This window comes from Rattus norvegicus, chromosome 8 (genome assembly GCF_036323735.1).
Source record: "Rattus norvegicus strain BN/NHsdMcwi chromosome 8, GRCr8, whole genome shotgun sequence".
Classification (NCBI taxonomy): domain Eukaryota; kingdom Metazoa; phylum Chordata; class Mammalia; order Rodentia; family Muridae; genus Rattus; species Rattus norvegicus.
Window position 1 is genome coordinate 10742168 of NC_086026.1, and position 19997 is coordinate 10762164.

Below are 19997 nucleotides of genomic sequence, written 5' to 3' on the forward strand. Positions count from 1 at the left end.
CAATTTCTATTCAGAAAAGGTCAGACCTCCTAAGATATCAACCAAACATGGTATGTTAAGTTGTAGTAAGACTAGGTACTTCCCCTCTTGAGAAAAATGTTCTTAAAAGCAAGAAGGAGAGCCAGAAAACCCTCTGTTCTCACTGTTAGGATTCTCACAAGAAGTCCAAACTATACAACTGTAACTTATATGGAGGGCTTAGAATGGTCTGAAGAAGGCTACCTATATTGTTGGTTCTATGAGTCCCTATGAGCCCTGGTTAGTTGATAATGTGGATTTTCTTATAGTTTTCTTGGCTATTGGCTCCAACGATCCTTTTTCTCTTTTTCTGCAATTTCACCAGCTCAGCCAAATATGTGGTTATGGGTTTCTACTTCTTATTTATATCACTTTCTAGACTGATCTTTTATGAGATGAATACTCTCTGATGAAAATTAGGCTATTTAACAATTTGAGTATAGCAGACTATCACTGCAAATCATTTAAATAACTTTTTTGTCTATTTTTCCAGTTGTGTTTCATTCTATCCTAGGTGTCTAGAAAATCCAGTTTCTGAATCCTGCACCTCCAAGTCATGTCAGAAGTGAGCTCCACCTTGTGGCAAAGGTTTCAGACTAGAACAGTCATCAGTTGTCCACAATTTCTGCACCTCTTTTACAAAAAACATCCTTTAAAAAAGAAAAATTGTAAGTTGAAGAATATATTGCTGTGTTGGTGTCCCAATTTTTCCCCTGAACATCTTGTATGCATTCAAAAAAATTTATAATTTTTAAGGTTCAACTCCTCACTAAATTATGCTACTGTCTTATTATATTCACTTCTTAGTTCTGTAGCTTTATCTTTTTAATTAAGATTTAAATTCATCTACATATTATTAGTGTGTACATTGTGTTATAATTGGGGTATGACTAAAAGTTTTTAATTGTCATATAGTAATAAATAATTCATTCAATCTGAATAACTAAAGAATTTTTAGTTGTACTATTACTTCAGCCATGTAATGTATGGGGACACTTTGCTCAACACCTGCTTTCAAAGGGGAAGGCAGTTTTCCACTGGTGACTGGTCTGGCGCTGCTTGTATTCATGTGCCAAATTGGGCTAAAGATCTGGTTGCCCCATGGTGAAAAATTTCCTCCTACACAGGCCTTTGTTGTGCACACCTTACTGCCCGTCCCCAGTTTAAAACTATTGGTTAAATAAAGCTAATAGCCAGTTACTGGCAGGAATTAGAGAGAGAGTGCTTGAGGTACCCAAGTTCAGGATCATAGGTAGGAAACACAGGGAGAGAGAGAGGAGAAAAGAGAAGGGGAGAAAGAGTACAGAGGATGAGAAAACAAGGAGAACAGAAAGTCTACATTAGATGTGATGGACTAGCAGCATGTGCCCAAGCAAAATGCCTGAAAAGCAGCCAGGACACCAGATTGCTGGAGTAGAAATAACTCACAAAATTTCCAACAGTAAGTATTCAGGAAGCATATTTTTCGAAGTAAGAGAGAAGTGTTAAAGAATTAGATTAGGGTTAGCCCCTAATAATTATGCAGAGCTTAGTAAACAAATAATAGTTTGAGTATCATTAATTTGAAGCTAGATGGAGATAAACATAGTTCATATAAATTTACAGTTTTCTTTATGTTCATAATGCAGACTAAGTACATTATATACACAAATGTGCAACTACAAGCTTTGAATACATTCTATGAGGCATATACAATAAGGAAGTGAACTAACAGCACACATCTCAGAATGTCTCTGTATATAAGCAATGCATAGCTATATTTAGAAATTTTGTTCTTACGTTTAAAATTTATGAATTACTGTTTTTTTTTGTGTGTGTGTGTGTGAGTGAATTTGAGATCTAGAATGGTAGAATAATCCATGATTAGGGCAAACATGCACTAATGGAATTGAGAAGACATCACTGGATACTTAGAGAAAATTATTATTACTTACTTATGTTTTATTCATACTTTAATGTCATTGGAACCAGGAAGATACTAAGAGTAAAATTCATAATTACTAGAAGATTAAATTACTTCCTTGAAAATGTATTTCACATGAAAAGAAAAATAAAATAAATTGTGAATGAAATTAAGAATTTTTCTTGCAAAGCACTTTAATAAAAAGAGTGTGTCATAAATGTATGATGTTTGTGTGTGAAAGTACATGGTTGAGCATGTCACAGCCTTTGTGGAAGTCAGGAGATAATGTTTATTGTCAGTCCTATGCTTTATATTGTTTGGGACATGATCTAGTGTTTTTTTGTTGTTGGGTATGTCATAACTGTACCATATAAAGTCATCCTGCTGGTGATTCTTCTGTCACTGCCTCTCATTTTGTCTTCACTTCCCACTTTGTCTCCACTTACTATTTTGCCATAGACTCGATGGAAATATCCATATTTGTTTCGGTATTCTATTTTGGAGATCTATACTCCACTCCTCTGACTCTGCTCCATTTCCCTTACTGAGACATCTTCATAGAACTCTCATTCTATTGCCAAAATATCTTAAACAAATGTAAATCTAGGAAGACTTACTTCCCTATTTAATAGCAAAACATATAGAAGAAACTTCATAAAATATCTTTGAACTCTGACCAGAACTCATTTATCATATTTGAAATTTTGTATTTCATTGACATGCAAAAGAATTTGCTTCATTGTAACATTTAATAAATATATATGCATAATTACCTTCTTTATATATTTGCCCTTTAACACTATCATTTACACTTCTCTTCTCTTGACTGTCCTCTTCTTTCTTGCTTATGCTTTTATATAAGATTAATTAATATTAAATAATATTAATTTTACGAAAATGAGATTTATATTATTTTAATAGAATACCTCTAATTAATAATGAGCTGAATTTCGTTACAATTACTTGAAATAAGAGAAAGGTCCACAGAAGCCATGACATGCACACACAGAAGCATGCACTTTCGCACATAAACATCATTCATACCTACATGCATGCATACATACATACATACGTATAAAATGACATACTTAATTTGTGACATACACTAATTTATTAAAGTGCTTTGGAAGAAATATTCTCAATTTCATTCATAATTTATTTTATTTTCACATGAAATAAGTTTTCAATAGTGTAATTTAATCTTCTAGTAATTATGAATTTTACTTTTAGTATCTTCCTGGTTCCAATTGTATTGAAGTATCACTCATAAGTAATAATAATTTTCTTTAAACATCCGCTGATGTTTTTCAATTCCATTAGTACATGTTCGCCCTGATCATTGATTAATCTACCATCATACACCGTAAATTCACTGATAAACAAAGAAAATAGTCATGTATAAATATAGAATAAGAACAGATTCTTTCCTTTTTTCTTTTTCTTTTTTTTTTTTGCTTTCTAAACTTTTTTATTGGATATTTTTATTTAAATTTCAAATGTTATTCCATTTCCATGTGTCCCTTCCATAAGCCCCCTATCCTATCCCCCTGTGTTGTTGTAAAATTTTAAAAGGGCTGTCTTTTACCCAGCTAGGTCTGTTACCACAGTGCCCCAAGATATCTGATCGATATCTTGCCAGAAGCATACATCCCAACTCCTTGGCGGCCCAGTGTCTCGGCCGCCACACACTCTCCCAAAGTCAAATCTCCACAATCCAATAACCTTTGATCCAATTAACAAAATATAATAGCCCACCTAAATATACAAAGCCCTGTACACACCCATCCCTTAAGAACATTCTTAATGGACTGGAGAGATGGCTCAGAGGTTAAGAGGACAGACTGCTCTTCCAGAGGTCCCGAGTTCAAATCCCAGCAACCACATGGTGGCTCACAACCATCTGTAATGAGATCTGATGCCCTCTTCTGGTGTCTGAAGACAGCTACAGTGTACTTAAATAAAAAGAACATTCTTAACAACCTGTAAAGGTACAGCATGGAATCTGAACGTCAGCCTCCATGTTCTCTCCTGGTGACTTCTCCTGCAGTCTCGTCTGGTCTCCTGTCCTTTCCATTCCAGTCTCCTCCTCTTCCTTCAGACTTTTTTACTGCCCATTCTTCCTTCTCGTCCAATGATAGGCCTCATTCTATCTTGTACCTGTCTCACCTGTATGACATCATCCCATACCCGCCTCCTTCTTCTATGAGGTATTCTCCCTCCCCAACTATCCCTTCTCACCTTGACATTCAGTGGGGGTCCAGCCTTGGCAGGATCAAGGGCTTCTCTGCCCCTTGATGCCCAAGGCCATCCTCTGATACATATGCAGCTGGAACCATAGGTCTGTTCATGTGTATTTTGGAGTACTGGTTTACTTAGTCCCTGGGACCTCTGATTGGTTGATATTGTTGTTCTTACAGGGTTGCAAGCTCCTTCAGCTCCTTCAACCCTTTCTCTAACTCCTCCAATGGGGACCCTGTTCTCAGTTCAGTGGTTTGCTACTAGCATTCGCCTCTGGATTTGTTATGCTCTGGCTGAGCCTCTCAGGAGACAGCTACCTCCTGTCAGCATTCACTTCTTGGCTTCATCAATATTGTCCAGATATATACATACATACATACATACATACATACATACATACATATATATATGTATATGCATATATATATATATATATATATATATATATATATATATATATATATAGAGAGAGAGAGAGAGAGAGAGAGAGAGAGAGAAAGAGAGAGAGAGAGAGTATTCCAGGTGGGTAGGCTCTGAATTGTCATTTCTTCAGTCTCTGCTCCAAATTTTATCTCCATATTTTTGGTCTCCATATTTCCTCCTATTAATATTTTATTCCCCCTTTTAAGAAAAAAAAACAAAGCATCTGTGCTTTGATCATCCTTCTTCTTGAGTTTGATGTGGTCTGTGGATTATATTGGGTAATTCGAGCTATTGGGCTAATATCCACTTATCAGGGAGTGCATACCATTTGGGGACTTTTTGTGTGATTGGGTTACCTCACAAAGCATGACATTTTCTAGTTCTATTCATTTGCCTATGAATTTCACGAGTCAATGTTTTTCATAGCTGAGTAGTAGTCCATTGTGCATTTGTACCACTTTTTCTGGGACCATTCCACTGTTGAAGGGCATCTGGGTTCTTTCCAGCTTCTGACTATTATAAATAAGGCTTCTATGAACACCATGGAGCATGTGTCCTTGTTATATGTTGGAACATCATTTGGTGATATGTCTAGGTGTGGAATAGCTGGTCCTCAGATAGTAGTAGATCCAGTTTTCTGAGGAATCTGCAGGAAGATTTCCTGAGTGGTTGCAAACCCACCAACAGTGGAAGAGTGGAGAAAAAATTTCTAATTATTGCAATGCCTTGCATATCTATATATATATTCTGAGAAGTGTGATTTTAGATCACTTCCTTATTGTATATGCTTAACAGAAAGTGCACAAAAGTTATAGGTGACATTCGTGTATGTAATATACTTAGTCTTCATTATGAGCTTATAAAAATCTGTAAGTCTTCTTAATTTCTTAATATTAGAAGTGCTTACTTAAAAATTAAGAGCAATCTATTTTTTATAAAATTCCCTAGAATTCTTTTTGTACTTTAAAACTCTAGAATAACTGGTTTGAATAACTTATCTAACCTAATCGACATAGCAACTGCAGCAAGGGATCCAACCCTGCAGGCATATTTTTCACATACAGTGTCCATTCTTATAAATAATAATGCTGGAATAACCAGAACATATACAATATTGTAGAATTGCTACATCTCAAAGACAAGCTCTTGAGATATATATTGAAAACATGCATTCTTAGCTTCACTAATTCTACGCAACTTGATTTCATGTGGTGGCAAATTATCCAAGATTTTTTTGGGGGGGCGAGTTTGAAAATAAATATTGAAAAGTGATCCTAATATGATGTCACAATAAATTTTATCATATTGAATAAAGGATGTTTAATGATCATGTAAGAGATTGAAAAACTTGATTAAAACTAAAACGTAGAATGTAAAACAAGTAGAGTATCCAATACTATTAAAGCCATCTCCAGAATGTGTTAAATTATTCATCATTTATAACTTTAAATGATTTAACATTTATATCAATAAATACACAAGAGGTATAATCTGAGGTAAAAACTTGCTCTTTAATCATTCTTTTTTTTTTTTTGGTTCTTTTTTTCAGAGCTGGGGACCGAACCCAGGGCCTTGAGCTTCCTAGGTAAGCGCTCTACCACTGAGCTAAATCCCCAGCCCCCAGTCTAGTCATTCTTAACTATATCTATTTATAGGCTTGATCCTACAACTAACTTCCTAGGCCTTTAGAAATCTCATTCTACTGAGCTATTCTACCTTTCTCTTGAGTTCATCCTTAAAGGCTTTTTGAAGCAGAGAGGGGCCTTGGAGTGGGAAAAGTGAGAAATTTATATTAAAGGTCAAGCCAAGTCAGTAGGGGCTGGACCATTTCACTTTTAAGGTGGGGTAGCTCAAGGCCACCCAGTTAACTTAACCTAAGGTCATAGATTCAAAGAACCCAAGACCTCTCTTCAGCAACTTGACTTAAAATAGTCAGAAACTTTCCACTTTTAATCATTCTTATCTGTGGAGGCTTCTAGAGGCACAGCCAAAGTACTTCTTTCCAGGATATACCTAAACATATCTGACACATGCAATATCTATTTAAGCTTTCATATTTTGCTAACATTTTTAACAATTGAGTTTCTATGTACAGTAATCAAATATCCTATAATAATCATTGGAACTAAGAATATCATATTTAATATGTTATTTCCTGGTGCTCATGCTTGTGCACCTGTTAAATGGCCGTTATAGCACCTAATAAGTATCCTTCTCTTGGGCATTCATAGTGAGAATCTCCTGTGTAAAGGATGACTAATTTCAGCATAGAGGCCTGTCAGAATTCTCATGTCAGATATTTCTATATTTTACAGTACAATTTAATAATATAGAAAAGAGGAGGGATGACCCATCAGAGACATTCAGTCCATCCCTGTATTTCTACAAATCTGAAGAAAGCAGGGCAAATGAGGAGCCTTGTGTGTGGGAGTAGATTGGGGCTGAGGCCTGAAGATATTAAGGATCACTTTGTGCACCTTGACCACCCACTATATTGCCTCAGGACAGATTGCTTTGGCTGTGAATGCTTTTACACACAATAGGTCACAGCTGCTGTTTGGGCATTCTTCCATATCCACACATGTGCTGGCAGAGTTGCTCTGTGTGAACTCTAAGTGTGGCTGGCACAGGCTGCTTAAGGTTGTTTACTGCACTTGCCATCTTTCTGAGTCTCTGTGAATGGAAGAGGATCAGGCATTTTTATTAGCAGAGATCATAGAAACTTCGCATTCTTGGCATGAAAGATAGACCAGGCCTCAACCTGCATATAGGGGTTTTGAAAGAAAATGACTCAGTGACTATGTAAACACACATTACAAGTCAGATAGAAATAATCTCAGGGGGAAAACAAAGGATTTCACTTAATAAGCTTGAAATAATAGAAACTATAGAAAATTTATTAGCTTATGGACATGAACAATGTATGGAAAAGCAGTATATCGCTGAATAAATTAGGAAGAGTCCTTTTAGTTTTCTTTTTTTTTTTATTATTAACTTGAGTATTTCTTATATACATTTCAAGTGTTATTCCCTTTCCCGGTTTCCGGGCAAACATCCCCCTCCCCCCCTCCCCTTCCTTATGGGTGTCCCCCTCCCAACCCTCCCCCAATTGCCGCCCTCCCCCCATAGTCTAGTTCACTGGGGGTTCAGTCTTAGCAGGACCCAGGGCTTCCCCTTCCACTGGTGCTCTTACTAGGATATCCATTGCTACCTATGGGGTCAGAGTCCAGGGTCAGTCCATGTATAGTATTTAGGTAGTGGCTTAGTCCCTGGAAGCTCTGGTTGCTTGACATTGTTGTACTTTTGGGGTCTCGAGCCCCTTCAAGCTCTTCCAGTTCTTTCTCTGATTCCTTCAACGGGGGACCTATTCTCAGTTCAGTGGTTTGCTGCTGGCATTCGCCTCTGTATTTGCTGTATTCTGGCTGTGTCTCTCAGGAGCGATCTACATCCGGCACCTGTCGGTCTGCACTTCTTTGCTTCATCCATCTTGTCCAATTGGGTGGCTGTATATGTATGGGCCACCTGTGGGGCAGGCTCTGAATGGGTGTTCCTTCAGTCTCTGTTTTAATCTTTGCCTCTCCCTTCCCAGCCAAGGGTATTCTTTTTCCTCATTTAAAGAAGGAGTGAAGCATTCACATTTTGATCATCCGTCTTGAGTTTCATTTGTTCTAGGGATCTAGGGTAATTCAAGCATTTGAGCTAATAGCCATTTATCAATGAGTGCATACCATGTATGTCTTTCTGTGATTGGGTTAGCTCACTCAGGATGATATTTTCCAGTTCCAACCATTTGCCTACGAATTTCATAAACTCGTTGTTTTTGATAGCTGAGTAATATTCCATTGTGTAGATGTACCACATTTTCTGTATCCATTCCTCTTTTGAAGGGCATCTCGGTTCTTTCCATTTTCTGGCTATTATAAATAAGGCTGCGATGAACATAGTGGAGCACGTGTCTCTTTTATATGTTGAGGCATCTTTTGGGTATATGCCCAAGAGAGGTATAGCTGGATCCTCAGGCAGTTCAATGTCCAATTTTCTGAGGAACCTCCAGACTGATTTCCAGAATGGTTTTACCAGTCTGCAATCCCACCAACAATGGAGGAGTGTTCCTCTTTCTCCACATCTTCGCCAGCATCTGCTGTCCCCTGAGTTTTAGATCTTAGCCATTCTCACTGGTGTGAGGTGAAATCTCAGGGTTGTTTTGATTTGCATTTCCCTTATGACTAAAGATGTTGAACATTTCTTTAGGTGTTTCTCAGCCATTTGGCATTCCTCAGCTGTGAATTCTTTGTTTAGCTCTGAACCCCATTTTTTAATAGGGTTATTTGTTTCCCTGCGGTCTAACTTCTTGAGTTCTTTGTATATTTTGGATATAAGGCCTCTATCTGTTGTAGGATTGGTAAAGATCTTTTCCCAATCTGTTGGTTGCCGTTTTGTCCTAACCACAGTGTCCTTTGCCTTACAGAAGCTTTGCAGTTTTATGAGATCCCATTTCTCGATTCTTGATCTTAGAGCATAAGCCATTGTGTTTTGTTCAGGAAATTTTTTCCAGTGCCCATGTGTTCCAGATGCTTCCCTAGTTTTACTTCTATTAGTTTGAGTGTGTCTGGTTTGATGTGGAGGTCCTTGATCCACTTGGACTTAAGCTTTGTACAGGGTGATAAGCATGGGTCAATCTGCATTCTTCTACATGTTGCCCTCCAGTTGAACCAGCACCATTTGCTGAAAATGCTATCTTTTTTCCATTGGATGGTTTTGGCTCCTTTGTCAAAAATCAAGTGACCATAGGTGTGTGGGTTCATTTCTGGGTCTTCAATTCTATTCCATTGGTCTATCTGTCTGTCTCTGTACCAATACCATGCAGTTTTTATCACTATTGCTCTGTAATACTGCTTGAGTTCAGGGATAGTGATTGCCCCTGAAGTCCTTTTATTGTTGAGGATAGCTTTAGCTATCCTGGGTTTTTTGTTATTCCAGATGAATTTGAAAATTGTTCTGTCTAACTCTTTGAAGAATTGGATTGGTATTTTGATGGGGATTGCATTGAATCTGTAGATTGCTTTTGGTAAAATGGCCATTTTTACTAAATTAATCCTGCCAATCTATGAGCATGGGAGATCCTTCCATCTTCTGAGGTCTTCTTCAATTTCTTTCCTCAGTGTCTTGAAGTTCTTATTGTACAGATCTTTTACTTGCTTGGTTAAAGTCACACCGAGGTACTTTATATTATTTGGGTCTATTATGAAGGGTGTCGTTTCCCTATTTCTTTCTCGGCTTGTTTCTCTTTTGTATCGAGGAAGGCAACTGATTTATTTGAGTTAATTTTATACCCAGCCACTTTGCTGAAGTTGTTTATCAGCTTTAGTAGTTCTCTGGTGGAACTTTTGGGATCACTTAAATATACTATCATGTCATCTGCAAATAGTGATATTTTGACCTCTTCTTTTCCGATCTGTATCCCCTTGATCTCCTTTTGTTGTCTGATTGCTCTGGCTAGAACTTCAAGAACTATATTGAATAAGTAGGGAGAGAGTGGGCAGCCTTGTCTAGTCCCTGATTTTAGTGGGATTGCTTCAAGTTTCTCTCCATTTAGTTTAATGTTAGCAACTGGTTTGCTGTATATGGCTTTTACTATGTTTAGGTATGGGCCTTGAATTCCTATTCTTTCCAGGACTTTTATCATGAAGGGGTGTTGCATTTTGTCAAATGCTTTCTCAGCATCTAATGAAATGATCATGTGGTTCTGTTCTTTCAGTTTGTTTATATAATGGATCACGTTGATGGTTTTCCGTGTATTAAACCATCCCTGCATGCCTGGGATGAAGCCTACTTGATCATGGTGGATGATTGTTTTGATGTGCTCTTGAATTCGGTTTGCCAGAATTTTATTGAGTATTTTTGCATCGATATTCATAAGGGAAATTGGTCTGAAGTTCTCTTTCTTTGTTGTGTCTTTGTGTGGTTTAGGTATAAGAGTAATTGTGGCTTCGTAGAAGGAATTCGGTAGTGCTCCATCTGTTTCAATTTTGTGGAATAGTTTGGATAATATTGGTATGAGGTCTTCTATGAAGGTTTGATAGAATTCTGCACTAAACCCGTCTGGACCTGGGTGCTTTTTGGTTGTGAGACCTTTAATGACTCTTCTATTTCCTTAGGAGTTATGGGGTGGTTTAACTGGTTTATCTGTTCCTGATTTAACTTAGATACCTGGTATCTGTCTAAGAAATTGTCCATTTCCTGAAGATTTTCAAGTTTTGTTGAATATAGGTTTTTATAGTAAGATCTGATGATTTTTTGAATTTTCTCTGAATCTGTAGTTATGTCTCCCTTTTCATTTCTGACTTTGTTAATTTGGACGCACTCTCTGTGTCCTCTCGTTAGTCTGGCTAAGGGTTTATCTATCTTGTTGATTTTCTCCAAGAACCAACTTTTGGTTCTGTTGATTCTTTCTATGTTCCTTTTTGTTTCTACTTGGTTGATTTCAGCTCTGAGTTTGATTATTTCCTGCCTTCTACTCCTCCTGGGTGTATTTGTTTCTTTTTGTTCTAGAGCTTTTAGGTGTGCTGTCAAGCTGCTGACATATGCTCTTTCCTGTTTCTTTCTGCAGGCACTCAGCGCTATGAGTTTTCCTCTTAGCACAGCTTTCATTGTGTCCCATAAGTTTGGGTATGTTGTATCTTCATTTTCATTAAATTCTAAAAAGTTTTTAATTTCTTTCTTTATTTCTTCCTTGACCAGGTTATCATTGAGTAGAGCATTGTTCAATTTCCACGTATATGTGGGCATTCTTCCCTTATTGTTATTGAAGACCAGTTTTAGGCCGTGGTGGTCCGATAGCACACATGGGATTATTTCTATCTTTCTGTACCTGTTGAGGCCCGTTTTTTGAACAATTATATGGTCAATTTTGGAGAAAGTACCATGAGGAGCTGAGAAGAAGGTATATCCTTTTGCTTTAGGATAGAATGTTCTATAAATATCCGTTAAGTCCATTTGGCTCATGACTTCTCTTAGTCTGTCGACATCACTGTTTAATTTCTGTTTCCATGATCTGTCCATTGATGAGAGTGGTGTGTTGAAATCTCCCACTATTATTGTGTGAGGTGCAATGTGTGCTTTGAGCTTTAGTAAGGTTTCTTTACGTATGTAGGTGCCCTTGTATTTGGGGCATAGATATTTAGGATTGAGAGTTCATCTTGGTGGATTTTTCCTTTGATGCATATGAAGTGTCCTTCCTTATCTTTTTTGATGACTTTTAGTTGGAAATTGATTTTATTTGATATTAGAATGGCTACTCCAGCTTGCTTCTTCTGACCATTTGCTTGGAAAGTTGTTTTCCAGCCTTTCACTCTGAGGTAGTGTCTGTCTTTGTCTCTGAGGTGTGCTTCCTATAGGCAGCAGAATGCAGGGTCCTCGTTGTGTATCCAGTTTGTTAATCTATGTCTTTTTATTGGGGAGTTGAGGCCATTGATATTGAGAGATATTAAGGAATAGTGATTATTGCTTCCCGTTATATTCATATTTGGATGTGAGGTTATGTTTGTGTGCTTTCATTCTCTTTGTTTTGTTGCCAAGACGATTAGTTTCTTGCTTCTTCTAGGGTATAGCTTGCCTCCTTATGTTGGGCTTTACCATTTATTATCCTTTGTAGTGCTGGATTTGTAGAAAGATATTGTGTAAATTTGGTTTTCTCATGGAATATCTTGGTTTCTCCATCAATGTTAATTGAGAGTTTTGCTGGATACAGTAACCTGGGCTGGCATTTGTGTTCTCTTAGGGTCTGTATGACATCTCTCCAGGATCTTCTGGCTTTCATAGTCTCTGGCGAAAAGTCTGGTGTGATTCTGATAGGTCTCCCTTTATATGTTACTTGACCTTTTTCCCTTACTGCTTTTAATATTCTTTCTTTATTTTGTGCGTTTGGTGTTTTGACAATTATGTGACGGGAGGTGTTTCTTTTCTGGTCCAATCTATTTGGAGTTCTGTAGGCTTCTTGTATGTCTATGGGTATCTCTTTTTTTAGGTTAGGGAAGTTTTCTTCTATGATTTTTGAAGATATTTACTGGTCCTTTGAGCTGGGGGTCTTCACTCTCTTCTATACCTATTATCCTTAGGTTTGATCTTCTCATTGAGTCCTGGATTTCCTGTATGTTTTGGACCAGTAGCTTTTTCCGCTTTACATTATCTTTGACAGTTGAGTCAATGATTTCTATGGAATCTTCTGCTCCTGCGATTCTCTCTTCCATCTCTTGTATTCTGTTGGTGAAGCTTGTATCTACAGCTCCTTGTCTCTTCTTTTGGTTTTCTATATCCAGGGTTGTTTCCATGTGTTCTTTTTTGATTGCTTCTATTTCCATTTTTAATTCCTTCAACTGTTTGATTGTGTTTTCCTAGAATTCTTTCAGGGATTTTTGTGTCTCCTCTCTATGGGCTTCTACTTGTTTATTTATGTTTTCCTGGAATTCTTTCAGGGATTTTTGTGTCTCCTCTCTATGGGCTTCTACTTGTTTATTTATGTTTTCCTGGAATTCTTTCAGGGATTTTTGCGATTCTTTCAGGAATTTTTGCGATTCCTCTCTGTAGGCTTCTACTTGTTCTCTAAGGGAGTTCTTCACGTCTTTCTTGAAGTCCTCCAGCATCATGATCAAAAATGATTTTGGACTAGATCTTGCTTTTCTGGTGTGTTTGGATATTCCATATTTGTTTTGATGGGAGAATTGGGTTCCGATGGTGCCATGTAGTCTTGGTTTCTGTTGCTTGGGTTCCTGCGCTTGCCTCTCGCCATCAGATTATCTCTAGTGTTACTTTGTTCTGCTATTTCTGACAGTGGCTAGACTGTCCTATAAGCCTGTGTGTCAGGAGTGCTGTAGACCTGTTTTCCTCTCTTTCAGTCAGTTATGGGGACAGAGTGTTCTGCTTTCCGGCGTGTAGTTTTTCCTCTCTACAGGTCTTCAGCTGTTCCTGTGGGCCTGTGTCTTGAGTTCACTAGGCAGCTTTCTTGCAGCAGAAAAGTTGGTCTTACCTGTGGTCCCAAGGCTCAAGTTCGCTCGTGGGGTGCTACCCACGGGCTCTCTGCAGCGGCAGCAACCAGGAAGACCTGTGCCGCCCCTTCCGGGAGCTTCAGTGCACCAGGGTTCCAGATGGTCTTTGGCTTTTTCCTCTGGCGTCCGAGATGTGTGTGCAGAGAGCAGTCTCTTCTGGTTTCCCAGGCGTGTCTGCCTCTCTGAAGGTTCAGCTCTCCCTCCCACGGGATTTGGGTGCAGAGAACTGTTTATCCGGTCTGTTTCCTTCTGGTTCTGGTGGTGTCTCAGGCACAGGGGTCCTGCCGCTCCTGGGCCCTCCCCCACGGGAGCCCAGAGGCCTTATACAGTTTCCTCTTGGGCCAGGGATGTGGGCAGGGGTGAGCAGTGTTGGTGGTCTCTTCCGCTCTGCAGCCTCAGGAGTGCCCACCTGACCAGGCGGTTGGGTCTCTCTCTCACAGGGTCTGGGGGCAGAGAGCTGCTGCGGGCCGGGCTTAGTTTTCTAGAAAGAAATAAAAAGTAAAAATATCCCTTACTAGAATATTATACAAAAAATCAAAAGCCTTTTAGAGTGTAATTTTGGAGTTGTCAGTTGTTGGCACTAAAAAGCCATAAAAGGACTGGAAGCATAGCTTATTGGATAAGAGTCCTTGTTACTCTTTCAGAGGAGTAGATTTCAAATCCCAGAACCTCTATGAAAGACTTACAATGGCATATAACTCCAACTCCAGGAGATCTGACACCTGCTTTTGGCACACACACTAAACCACACACATGTTCATATATAAAAAGTAATTCAAAGCCTTAAGATGGGATAAAAAGATTGCTTATTAGTTAAGAGTATACACTGTTATTTCAGATGACCCTAGTTAAAATCCCAACCCCATTTTGGAGCCTGCATAAATAACTGTAATTCCAAATCCAAAGGATAAAAACCCTCTTCTCATTGTAGTTACTACATGCACATAAACTACCACACACACACAAAGTTTAATTAAAAATAAATGACAATTTAAATACACACACACACACACACACACACACACACTCCTAAATACAACCTACTTAATTCATCTGTTACCTGTCTGTATGTTTTCCAGGCTAATAATTTGGTATTGGATAATCAATTGATGTTCTTGTTTCTAGTGAAGACAGATTCTGCTGATCTCAGCATTTCTTAGTTTCTTGTTCATTCTTCAGTATTGATACCTCTCAGATATTCATCGTCCACTTTGTCATGTATGATGTTGTTGTCATTGTTCACATTATGCACAAGAAATCATGTTGGGCAAGCTTCATGGGTAGATCTTCTGATATTCTGAAATGTGTATAACAACATTCATTGAAAGATAAAGAAAGACTATCATTATAAAAGTTAGGAAGTGTATATGTGGTGGTTTAGAGGTAGCAAGGGAAAGAAAATGTGACATAAATACATTAAAATATCAAACTATACAAAAATTGCTAAAAATGAAAATAAATGACTACAAGCATGGCTCAGCAGGTAAAAAAGCTCACTGGTTTCCTAGAGGATCTGGATTCAAATTGTAGCATCCTAATTGAGCTCACAACTTTCAGTGACTCTAGTCCCAGAGCTCCACAGGACACCAGGAGTGCATATGGTGCATTGACATATGTATATATACAGACAAATCCTCCACACATATAAAACAGATAAATACATAACGTAAAAAGAAGTAAAAGGCACTCAAACTGCAGGAATGCTGCAGTCCAGACTCCTCCCTGATGTGAAGGGAACCCGATCAAACAGCTCCCTGAACCCAAATCCCATGGGAGGGAGAACTAGACCTTCAGAGGGGCAGACACGCCTGGGAAGCCAGAGGAGACGACTCTCTGCCCACATTTCTGACTGCAAAGAAAAACGCCTAGCACTATCTGGGCCCACTGTGCACAGGGTACCAAGAGAAGGCTGGGCAGGAACTTCTGGTTGCTGCCCTCATGGAGAGCTGAAACCTGGCCCTGAGGAGCGACTTCAGGCCCAAGACCAGAGGTAAGACCAACTTTTCTGCTCCAAGTGACCTGCCTGGTGGTCTCAGGACACACGACCGCAGGAACACTTGAAGACCAGTAGACAGGAATAACTACACACCTAAAAGCAGAACATGCGCTTCCCATAACTGGCTGAAAGAAAACAAGAAAACAGCACTCCTGACACATAGGCTTATAGGACAGTCTAACTCTGTCAGAAATAGCAGAATAAAGTAACACCAGAGACAACGTGATGACACGAGTCAAGAGCAGGAACCCAAGCAACAGAAACCAAGACTACATGGCATCAACAGAGCCCAATTCTCCCACCAAAGCCAACACTGAATATCCAAACACACCAGAAAAGCAAGATCTAGATTTAAAACCTTCTTCAGTAATAAAATTAGTAATAGAAAATTTGAAAATAATGTTGAAAAAAAGAACAAAAGCAATCATATTTCTAAATAATATCAGGAAACTATGGTGTTGATATAAGTAACCCAAGAAGTAAATTAAAAGGAAAAGGTGAAAGAAGAGCTTTATAAGAACAAATTAAAAGATCAAATATCCTGGGCTGAAAAAAAATGGTCACCACTTAGCATGAATCAGAAACTGAGTAAGACTAAAACACTGCCTTCAATTGCTGAAGGAAAAATCTTACCTATCAATAAATCTAGGAATAGAAGACACTGGTAAAAAAAATTGAGTGGCTAAGTTCAAACTAATTTTCCCTTATGAACATGCATTGGGTACTGTGAGATATTTATGGAAAGTTATTTCAATATATATTTTTTCCTAGAAATGAAAACATGAATTTTAAAATGATGCTGCCATTGAAATGCTGGCTAAACAAGCCCCAGTTTTAGCTGAGAACTATTGTCAATTGATTTTCCTCAGTAGAGGAAGCATCGATTTTAGTTTAAGTATGTGGCCCTTGATAGAATTCCAGTGCTCCAGGGGATCATTCTACATCCACACATACTAAATGGACTCAAAGAGTTAACAAAGGAAACCTGAGGATGAGAGGGTGACTTGACAGAGAGGTACATCTGGCACAGCTTGGAGGCACAAAAATGATCAAAATGCATTGTATAAATATACAAAATTCTCAAAAATGAGTAAATATTTTCAAGTTATGGTAGATTAAAAAAGTCTTAGAGAATCAAAGCTTTGAACACATACCCACATACAATGTACGACAAGAAGAAGAAGACTCAAGTTTCTGTAGGAGTAAAATAAGTAAAAATTCTAGGAAAGATGTTTGAAGTACACCAACAAACACTTGCATTAAAATTTTTTTCTATTTCTTAATTTTATTTATTTTTTTCTTTTTTTTTATTATTAACTTGAGTATTTCTTATATACATTTCGAGTGATATTCCCTTTCCCGGTATCCGGGCAAACATCACTCTCCCCCCTCCCCTTCTTTATGGGTGTTCCCCTCCCAACCCTCCCCCCATTGCCGCCCTCCCCCACCAGTCTAGTTCACTGGGTGTTCAGTCTTAGCAGGACCCAGGGCTTCCCCTTCCACTGGTCCTCTTACTAGGATATTCATTGCTACCTATGAGGTCAGAGTCCAGGGTCAGTCCATGTATAGTCTTTAGTTAGTAGCTTAGTCCCTGGAAGCTCTGGTTGCTTGGCATTGTTGTACATATGGGGTCTCGAGCCCCTTCAAGCTCTTCCAGTTCTTTCTCTGATTCCTTCAACGGGGGTTCTATTCTCAGTTCAGTGGTTTGCTGCTGGTATTCGCCTCTGTATTTGCTGTATTCTGGCTGTGTCTCTCAGGAGCGATCTACATCCGGCTCCTGTTGGTCTGCACTTCTTTGCTTCATCCATCTTGTCTAATTGGGTGGCTGTATATGTATGGGCCACATATGGGGCAGGCTCTGAATGGGTGTTCCTTCAGTCTCTGTTTTAATCTTTGCCTCTCTCTTCCCTGCCAAGGGTATTCTTGTTCCCCTTTTAAAGAAGGAGTGAAGCATTCACGTTTTGATCATCCGTCTTGAGTTTCATTTGTTCTAGGCATCTAGGGTAATTCAAGCATTTGGGCTAATAGCCACTTATCAATGAGTGCATACCATGTATGTCTTTCTGTGATGGGGTTAGCTCACTTGGGATGATGTTTTCCAGTTCCAACCATTTGCCTACGAATTTCATAAACTCGTTGTTTTTGATAGCTGAGTAATATTCCATTGTGTAGATGTACAACATTGTCTGTATCCATTCCTCTTTTGAAGGGCATCTGGGTTCTTTCCAGCTTCTGGCTATTATAAATAAGGCTGCAATGAACATAGTGGAGCACGTGTCTTTCTTATATGTTGGGGCATCTTTTGGGTATATGCCCAAGAGAGGTATAGCTGGATCCTCAGGCAGTTCAATGTCCAATTTTCTAAGGATCCTCCAGACTGATTACCAGAATGGTTGTACCAGTTTGCAATCCCACCAACAATGGAGGAGTGTTCCTCTTTCTCCACATCCTCGCCAGCATCTGCTGTCCCCTGAGTTTTTGATCTTAGCCATTCTCACTGGTGTGAGGTGAAATCTCAGGGTTGTTTTGATTTGCATTTCCCTTATGACTAAAGATGTTGAACATTTCTTTAGGTGTTTCTCAGCCATTCAGCATTCCTCAGCTGTGAATTCTTTATTTAGCTCTGAGCCCCATTTTTTAATAGGGTTATTTGTTTCCCTGCGGTCTAACTTCTTGAGTTCTTTGTATATTTTGGATATAAGGCCTCTATATGTTGTAATACTGGTAAAGATCTTTTCCCAATCTGTTGGTTGCCGTTTTGTCCTAACCACAGTGTCCTTTGCCTTACAGAAGCTTTGAAGTTTTATGAGATCCCATTTGTCGATTCTTGATCTTAGAGCATAAACCATTGGTGTTTTGTTCAGGAAATTTTTTCCAGTGCCCATGTGTTCCAGATGCTTCCCTAGTTTTTCTTCTATTAGTTTGAGTGTATCTGGTTTGATGTGGAGGTCCTTGATCCACTTGGACTTAAGCTTTGTACAGGGTGATAAGCATGGGTCGATCTGCATTCTTCTACATGTTGCCCTCCAGTTGAACCAGCACCATTTGCTGAAAATGCTATCTTTTTTCCATTGGATGGTTTTGGCTCCTTTGTCAAAAATCAAGTGACCATAGGTGTGTGGGTTCATTTCTGGGTCTTCAGTTCTATTCCATTGGTCTATCTGTCTGTCTCTGTACCAATACCATGCAGTTTTTATCACTATTGGTCTGTAATACTGCTTGAGTTCAGGGATAGTGATTCCCCCTGAAGTCCTTTTATTGTTGAGGATAGCTTTAGCTATCCTGGGTTTTTTGTTATTCCAGATGAATTTGCAAATTGTTCTGTCTAACTCTTTGAAGAATTGGATTGGTATTTTGATGGGGATTGCATTGAATATGTAGATCGCTTTTGGTAAAATGGCCATTTTTACTATGTTAATCCTGCCAATCCATGAGCGTAGGATATCTTTCCATCTTCTGAGGTCTTCTTCAATTTCCTTCTTCAGTGTCTTGAAGTTCCTATTATACAGATCTTTTACTTGCTTTGTTAAAGTCACACTGAGGTACTTTATATTATTTGGGTCTATTATGAAGGGTGTCGTTTCCCTAATTTCTTTCTCGGCTTGTTTCTCTTTTGTATAGAGGAAGGCAACTGATTTATTTGAGTTAATTTTATACCCAGCCACTTTGCTGAAGTTGTCTATCAGCTTTAGTAGTTCTCTGGTGGAACTTTTGGGATCACTTAAATATACTATCATATCATCTGCAAATAGTGATATTTTGACTTCTTCTTTTCCAATCTGTATCCCCTTGACCTCCTTTTGTTGTCTGATTGCTCTGGCTAGAACTTCAAGAACTATATTGAATAACTAGGGAGAGAGTGGGCAGCCTTGTCTAGTCCCTGATTTTAGTGGGATTGCTTCAAGTTTCTCTCCATTTAGTTTAATGTTAGCAACTGGTTTGCTGTATATGGCTTTTACTATGTTCAGGTATGGGCCTTGAATTCCTATTCTTTCCAGGACTTTTATCATGAAGGGGTGTTGCATTTTGTCAAATGCTTTCTCAGCCTCTAATGAAATGATCATGTGGTTTTGTTCTTTCAGTTTGTTTATATAATGGATCACGTTGATGGTTTTCTGTATATTAAACCATCCCTGCATGCCTGGGATGAAGCCTACTTGGTCATGGTGGATGATTGTTTTGACGTGCTCTTGGATTCGGTTTGCCAGAATTTTGTTGAGTATTTTTGCGTCGATATTCATAAGGGAAATTGGTCTGAAGTTCTCTTTCTTTGTTGGGTCTTTGTGTGGTTTAGGTATAAGAGTAATTGTGGCTTCATAGAAGGTATTCGGTAGTGATCAATCTGTTTCAATTTTGTGGAATAGTTTGGATAATA

The 19997-nt window shown here is 38.6% G+C and overlaps 1 protein-coding gene and 1 long non-coding RNA gene across 2 annotated transcripts in view; one reads left to right on the top strand and one right to left on the bottom strand.

Annotated features, from left to right (window-relative positions):
• Positions 1-3063: 3063 nt before the first annotated feature.
• LOC134479988 (uncharacterized) lies at positions 3064-4080 on the bottom strand. Its single transcript, XR_010054063.1, has 2 exons — positions 3902-4080; positions 3064-3293 (listed from the first exon to the last, which is right to left on the bottom strand). It is a non-coding gene; the product is annotated as an uncharacterized LOC134479988 (long non-coding RNA).
• Positions 4081-4170: 90 nt separating this feature from the next.
• Casp1 (caspase 1) overlaps positions 4171-19997 on the top strand; it is a 135958-nt gene continuing 120131 nt past the window's right edge. Inside the window, exons 1-2 of the mRNA XM_063264944.1 lie at positions 4171-4259; positions 6132-6167. The gene's annotated coding sequence lies outside the window, so the exon portion shown is untranslated. The remainder of the gene's footprint in view (positions 4260-6131; positions 6168-19997) is intronic.